Source organism: Protopterus annectens, chromosome 7.part0 (assembly GCF_019279795.1).
Source record: "Protopterus annectens isolate FY-2018-M chromosome 7.part0, PAN1.0, whole genome shotgun sequence".
NCBI classification, from domain to species: domain Eukaryota; kingdom Metazoa; phylum Chordata; order Ceratodontiformes; family Protopteridae; genus Protopterus; species Protopterus annectens.
In genome coordinates this window covers 1,763,145,175-1,763,157,574 of record NC_056739.1, presented here as the reverse complement: position 1 = coordinate 1,763,157,574, position 12,400 = coordinate 1,763,145,175, and positions in this window count along the sequence as shown.

Genomic DNA, 12,400 nt, shown 5'->3' with positions numbered 1-12,400 from the left:
ATTGACTGGATTTGGACTGTCACCTCAACAATGATGGCTGACAACAACACAATCATGTTGTATAGCTAACTGGACGGAATCAAGTGTGTCAAGAAGACACGTGCAAAGTTGAGAGCAATATCTAGGATGATATTTTTTTATTTTGGAACAGGTGCCCATTTTTGAGTTTTTATTTCAGTAAAAGAGGAATGTTGGGTAAGGGACATTGGTATTTCATGGTCAGGTAAGAAGGGAAGGTGAGGAAGTGGATGCAGACAAACCGGACAAACACGACAAGAGACAGGAATGGTGAGGGGCTCAACAGGTTGGGAGACATCATGATTTGGGATGAGGAGGGGACATCTGATGCCTGTGCTTGTCAAACATGGGGACAGTGAACATCTAGTCCTCACCCTCAGAACTGTCATCACCGTCCCCCTCCTCCAATTGCTGTTGGAGAGCTTAACATTTTTTGTTTGCCCAGTATTCTGGCAAACATCTTCTCCATCCAGCTGAAGCATGCACTAGTGGTGCTTTCCATGACTCATGCACGATGCCTGGCATCGCTTGGCAAATCACAAAATCAGCAACTCCACCAAAACTCCCAAAGGGAACCACTTCACCAGCTGCAGGGGCAATGCTACTTGATGTGGAGAGCCCAGGAAGTGCAGGGGCTGCAGAGGCAGTACTGCCAGGATGGGTCCCAGATGTGCTGGGCATTGGTGTAGGTTGAGCCACACTGGTTGGCCTACTTCCCTGTGCTGCAAATTATTTTGTGAGTGGAAAAAATTTATGATATCAGAATGTTGTAACCACACATACAAAAATTAAAAAAGAGATAAGGGGTGGGGTAAGAGAAAAAAGAGAATATAATTAGTACCATCATATGTGGCACGCAATAAATGACTACAATATAAATAAAATCATTTTACTTTTACATTAACTATACCTTTTTAACAACTACAAATTATGATTAATGATTGTTCCACGTAATCCTTAAAATATGCATATATTGTAGATATGTTTGATCAAATAGTACAGACTAAATTAACAGCATGACACGTATGCCAGTTTTGTTGAATTTATTATAGAATATTTTGTTATCATTATTATACTACATATTTGGTATCACTTGGATGTGACCCCAAAGCACATGAATACACTATTACAACTGACTCCTACAGTTGGCTTGAGCTACAGACTGAAGCATTCATGCTTGATTCAAGATATGCATGCTTTGTTTGCTAATAATGTATTCAAGAGCAATACTTTAACAAAAATAATGTTATTCGTTTGTGCTGCATACATACACCTTACTTCTCTTTATTTTTCCAAATGTTCAACATGGGCATCTCTGATTGCTGCTATCTCCTGGGTGGCTGTAAGAGAAAATGAGGAAAAAGAAAAGATCATTATGCATACCAGACTTGGCTATACTAAGGTTTCTAGCTTTCTAGCTAATTTTAAGTATTATTATCTGTATACTTACACAACTGTGGGACATCAGCAGTCCTAAACTCATCCAGCCATTGGTTGAGTTGTTCCTGTTTGTGTCTTTTCAGTTCATTATAGTGGTGTCTGCATTGGTCTCCAGTTCTCTAGTGCATGGAATGCCAGTCGCACTGGAGAGATCCTTGGCCAGACTATTCCAAGCTTCAGATTTGTATTGTGATCCAGTATAGTCACCCTGCAGTAGTTTACAGTTGTGGTGGTTCACAAGGACTACAGTGAAAATTCTGGACTCCTCCACACCCCAGCTTTGAGACCTAAATTGGGCATCTTCCCTTCTAGTTCCTGCCATGTCCATACAGGCCCAACAGCAACAGTTAGAGTGTTTTCCTGCCAATTCAAGATAATACATTTTACAGATAGTGTGGAAACACGAGCATCCATGCCAACCATGTTTGCACAATGTTAAGTAGAGAGCAACAGTATCAAATGGAAAGGAAGGCAGTTTAGGAACTAGAAAGAGTAATGTGACAGTTGGCATTAGTTTTTGGTTTGAATGCTGCTCTAACAAAAAACACAAAAAAAAAACGTCCCAAAATGCCTAAAACTGAACTCACAACTAGAAACTTTAATAAACTGAAAATAAGATACTCAATCACCATGTCCCAAAATGCCTAAAACTGAACTCACAACTAGAAACTTTAATAAAATGAAAATAAGATACTCAATCACCATGTCCCAAAACGCATAAAACTGAACTCACAGCTAGAAACTTTAATAAAATGAAAATAAGATACTCAATTAAAACATTCGGTTAAGCACTTTTGTCTCTGAAAGACATCATCAGAACCTGTTCTAACTGTTAATTTATTTAACTTTGCAAACATGTATAAGAGGTATACATTTTATGACTGGACACATTTTTTTGGTGCCTTTACACAATGGTACAAGTAATTAGTACAATGTGGGATTCAAACCTATGTAAAACTGACAAAACATATTTTTCTGTAGAGGTGTTTATTTCATCCTTGTCACAGAATAAGTACTTGCTAGATAGGCTTATTAATTATATATACACACAGGACAGAGTGAGGGATTAACCATATATGGGTGTGATCTGGCAAGGTCCTGGTTTATACATACATGTGTGTGTGACTGTCATTGAAGTAGGAAGTCCATCCAATGCCAGAAAAAAACAATTATAATTACAGAAACATAATTGTCAGTATACCCTCAGTCACACATACAATTCATATGAGCTCCAGTGCTGTACATACTTATTGTAATTTATAAGTATATTTACATTTTTCTTTATTTTTAAAACTGTGTGGACAGTCATTAATAAATTTGTGAATGCACTAGATTAGAACCCTAGCTCACCTGTATTCTTGCATTAACTTATAACATTTCCCATAGGGAAGGTTGGGTTACAAGTGTATCTTTTGCATTCATTAACATGTATATTAAAGAGTTGAGTGTTTAACCATGTATATGTGACATGAAGTTTCACAAAATAAATGTTTAATTGTACAATCATAATTCTACTGATACATACAGTTGCACATTTAATACATATCTGATATCCTATGTATGATCAATGTACCTGCTAAAGATAGTTCTTTCTTTGTGTAATTATTTTTCTAATGTTAATTTTTATATAAAGTAAACAGGAACAGCAGTGATAAAACTTTGGGCCTTTGCTGCATTAGAACTCAGGTTCACCAGTATTGTAGCCCTTAACTTACACTTACTGCCACTGGAGCAAATAGGCAGCAGCTGTTGTATATTGTCACATTCATACTATGTATGTGTGCTGACCACCACACAATGCCATTTAGCATGTTTGCGTGATGGCAAACCACACATGATACAATGTGTCTGTTTTGAAACTGACAATTTTCTCCTTGGTGTCTGCTGGTGATCTGAATCTGCAGGTGTTGTTGACCATTGTGCAATGTCACTTAGTTGGTTTGAACGATGGTAAGCAACAATGTATCCTTTTTTGAAATTGAAAATTGTCTACAGGTGTCATGGTTGCTTGCTGACTGCTGTGTAATGCTGCTTAGTGTGTTTGCGTGATGGATGTCAAAATATGTACCAATGTATTTTTTACAAAACTGACAATGCTTGTTGCCTGGAACATTAGACCATGTTTGTGTGAAGGTAAGTGATGCACAAACATGACAGGCAATGCATTATTTTTGTAAAAACTGTTTATTAAATTTCATCATTATAAGATAAACATGGGACTTGAACCATGATCTAAATATGCTATAAACTGTGCACTTCAACATGCTTACCAGGTGTGCTATACACTCTTGATTCACGGTTGTAATTTATGCAGTTTTAATCATACAAGTAACTTAATATTACATTTAATACATTAATCTGTTTTACCCTGTTTGCACTAAGCTGCTCACCATGCACATATTAATATATTAACAAAAAGTAGAAAATATATATCATTACAAAACACATTTTAACACACATTATAGGTTTTTTCACACATCTCTGGATTTGAAATGCAAGACTACTGAACCTATGAAACACAGTAAAGGTGTCTTAAGTCTCTTTGCCACAGAAACAGTTTTGCAGCAGGAATGAAAATAATTGTGCATATAAGCAAGCCCCATTTCCAGCACAGTATTATAAAGACATATAACACTTGTACACTCTCAGCTGTTTATACATGTGTTGCTTAGATATTTAATGCAATGAATGATCACACAACCACTTACGAGTATTGTTTGCAGTGCTGCAGCTCCTCTTTCTCTTTATATTATGTTCAGTCTTCTCTTATTTGTGCTGTACTCTCACACACGCAGTCTATAGGACATGTTGCATTATTGTCCTTAAAGTGTATGACAGTATAACATGACAGTAAAATACAGTTCTCATTAAAGGAAGGAGACGTTGGCTATTAGTGCACCGAAACTGAGAAATTTGTGCTGTTCACTTCCATTTCAATTACTTCTACACTTTTGTAAGTGTATCCTGGCTGACACACCCACTGCAGGTAGAGAGATTGAAATACTGGTATGTCTTCCTTCTTCCTACCACTAATCATTCACATTTGCAATCCATTAGCAACAAACACTGAGGTAGTACTTGCACAATGTTTACACCTGCTACACAAAGCCAGAAGTTGTGGATGAGCAATTCTAAAGAGTTTACATCTTCACTGTGCTCACAGGCCTGAATCTATACTATAAAAGCTGTTAGTGTAGCTAGGGAACTTGAAGGTGTGGAGAGCGTATGTGGAGAACATTGAAGAAGATTGCTATTAATTTGGATTTATCTGCACAGAATCCTTCTGATCTTGCTAAACTATGATTGTATTTTTCAGGTACATCCTAGATGTGTTCACATTACAAGGAAAAAATGTTATACATATGCATTAGAAAACGGAACTTTTATCTGTATGCACTTCTTATAACTTCACTGTTGGCAAAGGCATGTTTGTCTCAGATAGACAGCCATATTAACTTTCATTACAAATGTTATTGTTGCAACTTGATTATCTTACACACTTCTATGTTATTTCAGTGAAGTGTAATGTACTATGCTGTCAATGGCACGGGGTTATTAGGCTTCTAACATACACCATAGGCACCTCTAAGGGAGTGCTGAGCACAGAGAGAGGTGACTGGCAATCATATAAAACTGACCTTTCTTTTCTAAATGCGTATACATTTTGTGAGAAAAAATTTGAAAGCATTTATAAGAATTGACTAATGTGTTATTCCTTGCTTGGTGCAAAGTATCACTTGCCTGTTTTGTAGGGAGTGGCGGAGCCAAACAATTGTATTCCAAGAGGTTTGCTCTTGAATGTGTATATTCATCCAGTTCTTTCTGTGGTAAACAATACATGACTCCATTGTAATTATTGTTTTCGATCAGACATAGATTTGTGTGTGAGTGTGATACTGTATAGTCACATAACCTTAAATTTAAATATCTGAACTGTGTGTCTCCAGTGGTTAATATTGAAAATATATACACATATATATATAAGCAGGAATTTCAGTATTTGGTATTTATGTGTTGTATCCTTCACTGTTTTATGTCACCTAAGAGTATGACACACAAGCATACCAATCCACTTAAACCCACTTTCAGTGACTCAGAAAATTATGTAATTGTGTAAGTATTTAGGCACCATGGTGCCTTTCTGCTTGAGAGAGAACATGGGGATATGTCTGGCAAAATGCAAATTTGGAGCCAGATAGTTAATGGCTTGTTTAAGCTGAGTGTTTCCAGTTTAGGGCTCACAAACTCTTGCTCTTTGACAGCAATTTCTTCCTCTTATTGTAAAGCCTATTAATGGCAGTTGTCTACCAGGCAGGTTTGCTCTTCCTTGTGGAGCTTGTTTTGGCCTTATCAGGTACAGCTGAGTAATTGCAGTTATACAGGTGTTTGTATAAAGCATTGGTGTAGAACTCGGCATAATTTCCAGTTCCATCTAAGGGGAGGTGCAGTAAAGCTATTTATACCATCCCAAAAGAGATTATAATCTGCTTTGGAGAAGTTTTTTAGTTTAGTTGCTGCTGGGGGGGGGGGGGTCAGGTGTGATAGTTACTTCAAATGAGGCTGATTTGTGGTCAGATCTCACTATGGAAGACCTCACAATGGGGGTGCTACAGTGCTCCCCCAATATTGGTAAGCACCAGTTCCAGGATGTTGTGGACATGACACCCTTGTGGGGGTGTCAACTAGCTGGTCCAGTACATTAGAGTTAACAAAGTTGAGGTACCTTTGGGGAAGTGAGTTAGAGCACAAGTAATTTACCCAATCAATGGATAGGTAGTTAATGTCACCCAAAACCAAGGTGTAATGATGCATCTTGATAGACTCAAGTAAATCCAAATAGACAGAGTGGGCATCTTGATTCATGGATGGGGTCCTGTAAGTGGCAATGACTTGAATAGGTGTCCTACCAACAGTTAATTTTACCTGAAGTATCTCCAGGGAATCATACTGTTTAAACAATCTGGAGGTGTATTTATCTTTAATGAATATTGATGCACTGCCTCCTTTAGTTTTCATGGCTTCAGTTCATGGTCTGAACATGTGGAAGGAGGTGTAGCATGGTATGGTTGGGGTGTTCTCCACAACCTTGAACCAGGTCTCTGTGACTGCACAAATATCTAAGTCTTCCAAGGTGAGGACTGCTTCCAGTGAGTGCAGTTTCATGTTAAGACTCTTAACATTTAGCATCATAACCTTGATTGAGTTTTTACATTGGGAATTTTGTCCTTGAGACACTGCCTAAAAAGGCACTATGGGGGTGGCAAGAGCCTTGGCCAGTAGCCAAAATCCCAGGGGTGACAGATGAAGACCATCTCTGGCAAAGCATCGAAGTCTGTCGATCATGTCATCCTAGACTGACAGATACTGTATCCCCTTATAATGACACCAGAATCTAAGCCAATTATTGAAGTCAATCATTTTCTGTTTGTATTGAGGCATCATCCTAGGTGAAGATAAAATGCTGCTCAAGGCTAGGGACATACCTGCCTGAGACACATAGTCCAATAGCTCAGTCATACTTCTATTTATATAGTTCAGAAAGCTACATCTCAAGTCATTCACACCAACATGGAGTATGATAGAGTCATAATAGTACCTATTTTTGATAGACTTGAGTGCATTTGTGGCATTGCAGATCCTGGCTCCTGACAGATAGCTGACTATGACCTTCTCCTTATCCAGCCTGTTGAGAAGGACATCTGTGTGTCTCATGATGAAATCACCTATGATTAATATGTTTGGTTTTGTGTTTTGCCTTAAAGGATTGACAGGTGAGACACTGGTGTGACAGCTATTGTGTTCTGCAGAGGCAGTATTATGTGTAGCCTGCTTGTGTTTGTGTTTAGGAGGTCTCTGGTGTGTAGGCATGTTTCTGGTGAGAACCTCCCCATACGTAGGTAAGTATGATGTGAGTTTGGGTGGAGTAGAAGATGAGGTGTGCGGGCTGACAACCCACTCATTGTCATATATACTGACTGGAGTGAGAGAGAGCATGGATTCAAGGTTGTTAATATAGTTGCATCTCTCACATGTTGAGTTTGTGTGTAATAGGAGTAGAGGGTTATCTGCGAACATGAGGCAGTTGCTACACTGCCTCAGGATGCCCATGTTGACCAAGCTGGCTGGAGAAACTGTGGGAAATTGTCTGTCCATAGTGTTAGCTAAATTTTTATACTCAGGAAAGGATGTCGCACTTAGGAATGGCTAGTGTGTGAGAGGTGTGTTGGTACCTCAGAGGCTAGGCTTACTGTTTCACCTGCCAGTCAAGCAGAGCAATGGAAAACCTATGAAGGACCACAAGCAAAGTGCTAAGGGAAAATTTAACAAACAAAATATTTGCATCTATAACCACCATTCTTAACCACCACTATGAGGCAGTGCACGATGGTGCACTACATATAAAGAAGTGCAAATGCGGGGCTTAAATAAAAGAGATAACCCTTTTAACTCAAACTAGCTAATAAGGATGCTCTCTCTGAACTCTAGTCCAGTCAGCCTCAACCAGGTAAGACCAAGACAGCACTTTCTTCCCCAAAAGGGTGCATAAGGGCTTTCTCCATAAAGTTGGACTGAATCTGATGCTCAGAAGTTACAAAACAGACCCAGGAAACAGCAAATCTGGAACCGGGAAATGCTACAGCTGAACTAGTACATCTTACAGTAAAATGTAGTAAAAACAGTCACTTCAGACAATTGAAACAGAGCAGAATGCAAATACAATTAAAAATGCTAAACAAGAGCAAAAAACAGGCACTTAAAGTTATTTGAGGGCAATGGATGCCTCTGATCTTTCTGTATCTCAGGGAAGAACTGACTTTAGTGCTCAAATGATACAAAACAGTCCAGATTTAGGAAGTCTGAATCCAGCCTAAGCTACAAAACACAGGAGCACCAGAAATCCAAAGTGCATAAGATCAAAAATCACAGCATCAAAAATAGTTAAAATAAAGTAGCAATTTAGTAGAATACTGTCATCAATTTAATCAGGTTTCCGACAATCAGTAACAAATGCAGCAGAATAAATGAAGTTGAACACTTAAGCATAAGCAGCAAAATAAAGGAGGAAGAGGCACATTTTTAAGTAGAAATTCAGGAAAGAGAAGATAATTCAAAGTTAAGAAGTTAAGGGGAGGGCCTTCACAAATGATCTCATTGTATTCAGTAGAATGAGCTGATGCAATGGGACTGGGAAAAGTGTCCAATATCAAATTTATAGTAACTCAAGCTTTAAGACCACAACAACAGTTGGGTGGATAGGTGGGAAGACAAGATCAGAACAGAGGTTAAGGATTCAAATCACTAAGCCTAAAATACAGTTCAACAGTTTAATCAGATATGCAGCAAATACTGTTTTAATCAGAAGTGCAGAAAACAGTTGAAAATAAGCACTTATCTTTTGAAGTTTCACAGCATGTTTCTAGAGAAAAGGAGAGCAAGGGCATAAGGCCTAACTCACTGCAGCTTTGAGCAAACAAGCACAAAATGGTTCAAACACTGGCTATTTAAGGCAGAGAAACAAGAACCAGCCAAAGTTCAAATTATCCAATCAAAAATGCCCCAACAGAGCACTATAGTAGTAAGTCTAGCTAGATCAGTCCAAACAGAAACCCCCTCCCACAAAGCACAGCTAGGATACTCTAGACAAAAAAATAATTGTGCTACAAACTCCAAAGGTCACAAACAGTACTAGATTCAGCAGACCCTGAACCTAGTATATGCTAGTGTTTTACAAGGCACCAACAAGTAAAATGAACAGAACAAGCAGAAAAACAAAAGGGAGGCAGAGATCAAAACAGTGGTAAGATTTCAATTCACTAAGTCTAAAATACAGTTGCACAGTTTAAACAGATATGTAGCAAATATTGTTTTAGTTAATCAGAAGTGCAGAAAACAGTTGAAAATAAGCACTTATCTTTTGTAGTTTCACAGCAGGTTTTTGGAAAACAGGAGAGCAAGGGCAGAAGGCCTAACTCACTGCAGCTTTGAGAAAACAAACATAAATTGGTTCAAACACTGGATATTTAAAGCAGAGACACAAGGACCAGCCACAGTTCAAATTATCCAATCAGAAACACCCTAAACAGAACCCTGTAGAAGTAACTTTAGCTAGATCAGACCAAACTGAAACCCTGTCCCCTGAAGCACAGCTACGCCTCCCTAGACAAAAGATTAATTGTATTACAGGCTTCAAAAGTTACAAACAGTACTAGATCAGCAGACCCTGAGCCTAGTCTATGCTAGTGGTTTTCAAGTGCAGCAACAAATAAAATGAACAGAACAAGCAGAGAAACAAAAAGGAGACAGAAATCAGAACAGAGGTAAGTATTCAATTCACTAAGCCTAAAATACAGTTGCACAGTTTAAACAGATTTGCAGCAATTATTGTTTTAGTTAATCAGAAGTGCAGAAAACAGCTGAAAGTAAGAACTTATATTTTGCAGTCTCACACCAGGTTTTTGGAAAACAGCAGAGCAAGGGCAGAAGGCCTAACTGACTGCAGCTTTGAGCAAACAAGCAGAAACTGGTTCAAACACTGGCTGTTAAAGCAGAGGAACAGGAACCAGCCAATGTTCAAATTATCCAATCATAAACACCCTAAACAGAGTCCTGTAGCAGTAACTCTAGCTAAATCAGACTGAACTGAAACTCCCTCCCACTAAGCACAGCTACGCCTCTCTAGACAAAAGATTAATTGTACTACATGCTCCAAAGATCACAAACAGTACTAGATTCAGCAGACCCTGAACCTAGTCTATGCTAGTGATTGCCAAGTGCAACAACAAGTAAAATGAAAAGAACAAACAGAGAAACAAAAATGAGTCAAAGATCAGAACAGAGGTAAGGATTCTATTCACTAAGCCTAAAATACAGTTGCACAGTTTAAATAGATATGCAGCAGATATTGTTTTGGTTAATCAGAAGTGCAGAAAACAGTTGACAATAAGCACTTTTCTTTTGTAGTCTCACACCAGGTTTTTGGAAAACAGCACATCAAGGGCAGAAGGCCTAACCCATTGCAGCTTTGAGAAGACAAGCAAAAACTGGTTCAAACACTGGCTATTTAAGTCAGAGAAACAGGAACCAGCCAAAGTTCAAATTATCCAATCAAAGGCACCCTAAACAGAGCCCTGTAGCAGTAACTCAAGCTAGATCAAACCAAACTGAAACCCCTCTGATGAAGCACAGCAAGGCCTCTCTAGACAAAAGATTAATTGTACTACAAGCTCCAAAGTTCATAGACAGTACTAGATTCAGCAGACTGTGAACCTAGTCTATGCTAGTGTTTTTCAAGTGCAGCAACAAGTACAAATGAACAGAATGAGCAGAGAAACAAAAAGGAGACAGAGATCAGAACAGAGGTAATGATTCAATTCACTAAACCTAAAATGCAGTTGCACAGTTTAAACAGATATGCAGCAAATATTGTTTTAGCTAATCAAAAGTGTAGAAAACAGTTGAAAATAAACAGTTATCTTTTGTGGTCTCACAGCAGGTTTTTGGAAAATAGCAGAGCAAGGGTAGAAGGCCTAACTCACTGCAGCTTTAAGAAAACAGGCACAAACTGGTTCAAACATTGGCTAGTTCAGGCAGAGAAACTGGAACCAGCCAAAGTTTAAATTATCCAATTAAAAACACCCTAAACAGTGCCCTGTAGCAGTGACTCTAGCTAGATCAGACTAAACTGAAACTTCCTCTCATAAAGCACAGCTAGGCCTCTCTAGACAAAAGATTCATTGTACTACAAGCTCCAAAGGTCACAAACAGTACTAGATTCAGCAGACTCTTAACCTAGTCTATGCTAGTGTTTTTCAAGTGTAGCAGTAAGTAAAATGAACCGAGTAAGCAGAGACATAAAAAGGAGACAGATCAGAACAGAGATAAGGATTCAATTCACTAAGCTTAAAATGCAGTTGCACAGTTTAATCACATGTGCATCAAATATTGTTTTAGTTAATCAAAAGTGCAGGAAACAGTTGAAAATAAGCACTTATCTTTTGTAGTCGCAGCAGGGTTTTGAAAGACAGCAGAGCAAGGGCAGAAAGCCTAACTCACTGCAGCTTTGAGCAAACATTTTACCTTGACTGTCCATACAAACACATAACCATTTCATGGGTCAGTCTTGAAGCTTATAGTTCATTCGGTCTCAGTGGCTATTTGACACATTATCAAAATTTCTGCCTGTTTTTGTTACTCACATGCATTCACTACCTTTTGTGTCAGCATTGACCTCTCCCCTATACATACTCATAGAAACCCCTGTACAAATGATGATAATTGTGCCATATCCTTGATTTTCTTATCTTTTGGATTCAGGAATACATACGTTTGTTGTCTGATGCCCGGGGTATATAGCTGACTGAGTGCTTAGTATATATGTGTTTATAATACCCTTGAAAATTTCACTGCTTTCTTACAGGTTTCTGTAATGTTTGCATCTTTGATGCATGAAGTCTATTACTAGAAAGAAAACACATCTATTGACCTAAGTCGGTGCTGTAATATATTGATGTCATTGTTGTACAAATCACCAACTTCCCACTTAGTTACATTAGCAAGTAACACTGTGGAAGGGATATGCCATCGATTTCTGTTCTTAGCTATTCATTTTCCTATTCCAGGCTCCAAACTTACCTTGGAAGTCTGGCAATTGCAAGACTTTTAATGTTGGGTCTGAGTCTGTGTGATGCTAGCAGTACACATCCCTTAAATGGGTAAGTAAATGTTGTGACTGTTGCTTGGCATCAATGTTATTGTATGTATGTGCATAGGATGAAGTTTTTACCCCCTTAGGTGGTGACCGTATGTGCTATCCAATGCCTCTTGGCCATGGCGAGGTCATAGTATGCACCCCTACATCTGCCACCTCTGAGTCCTCACCTGCATATGGCCATTGTGAGCTTTCCAGTGGTGGTAGGATGCATACCCCTTCCCCTTGTTGCTC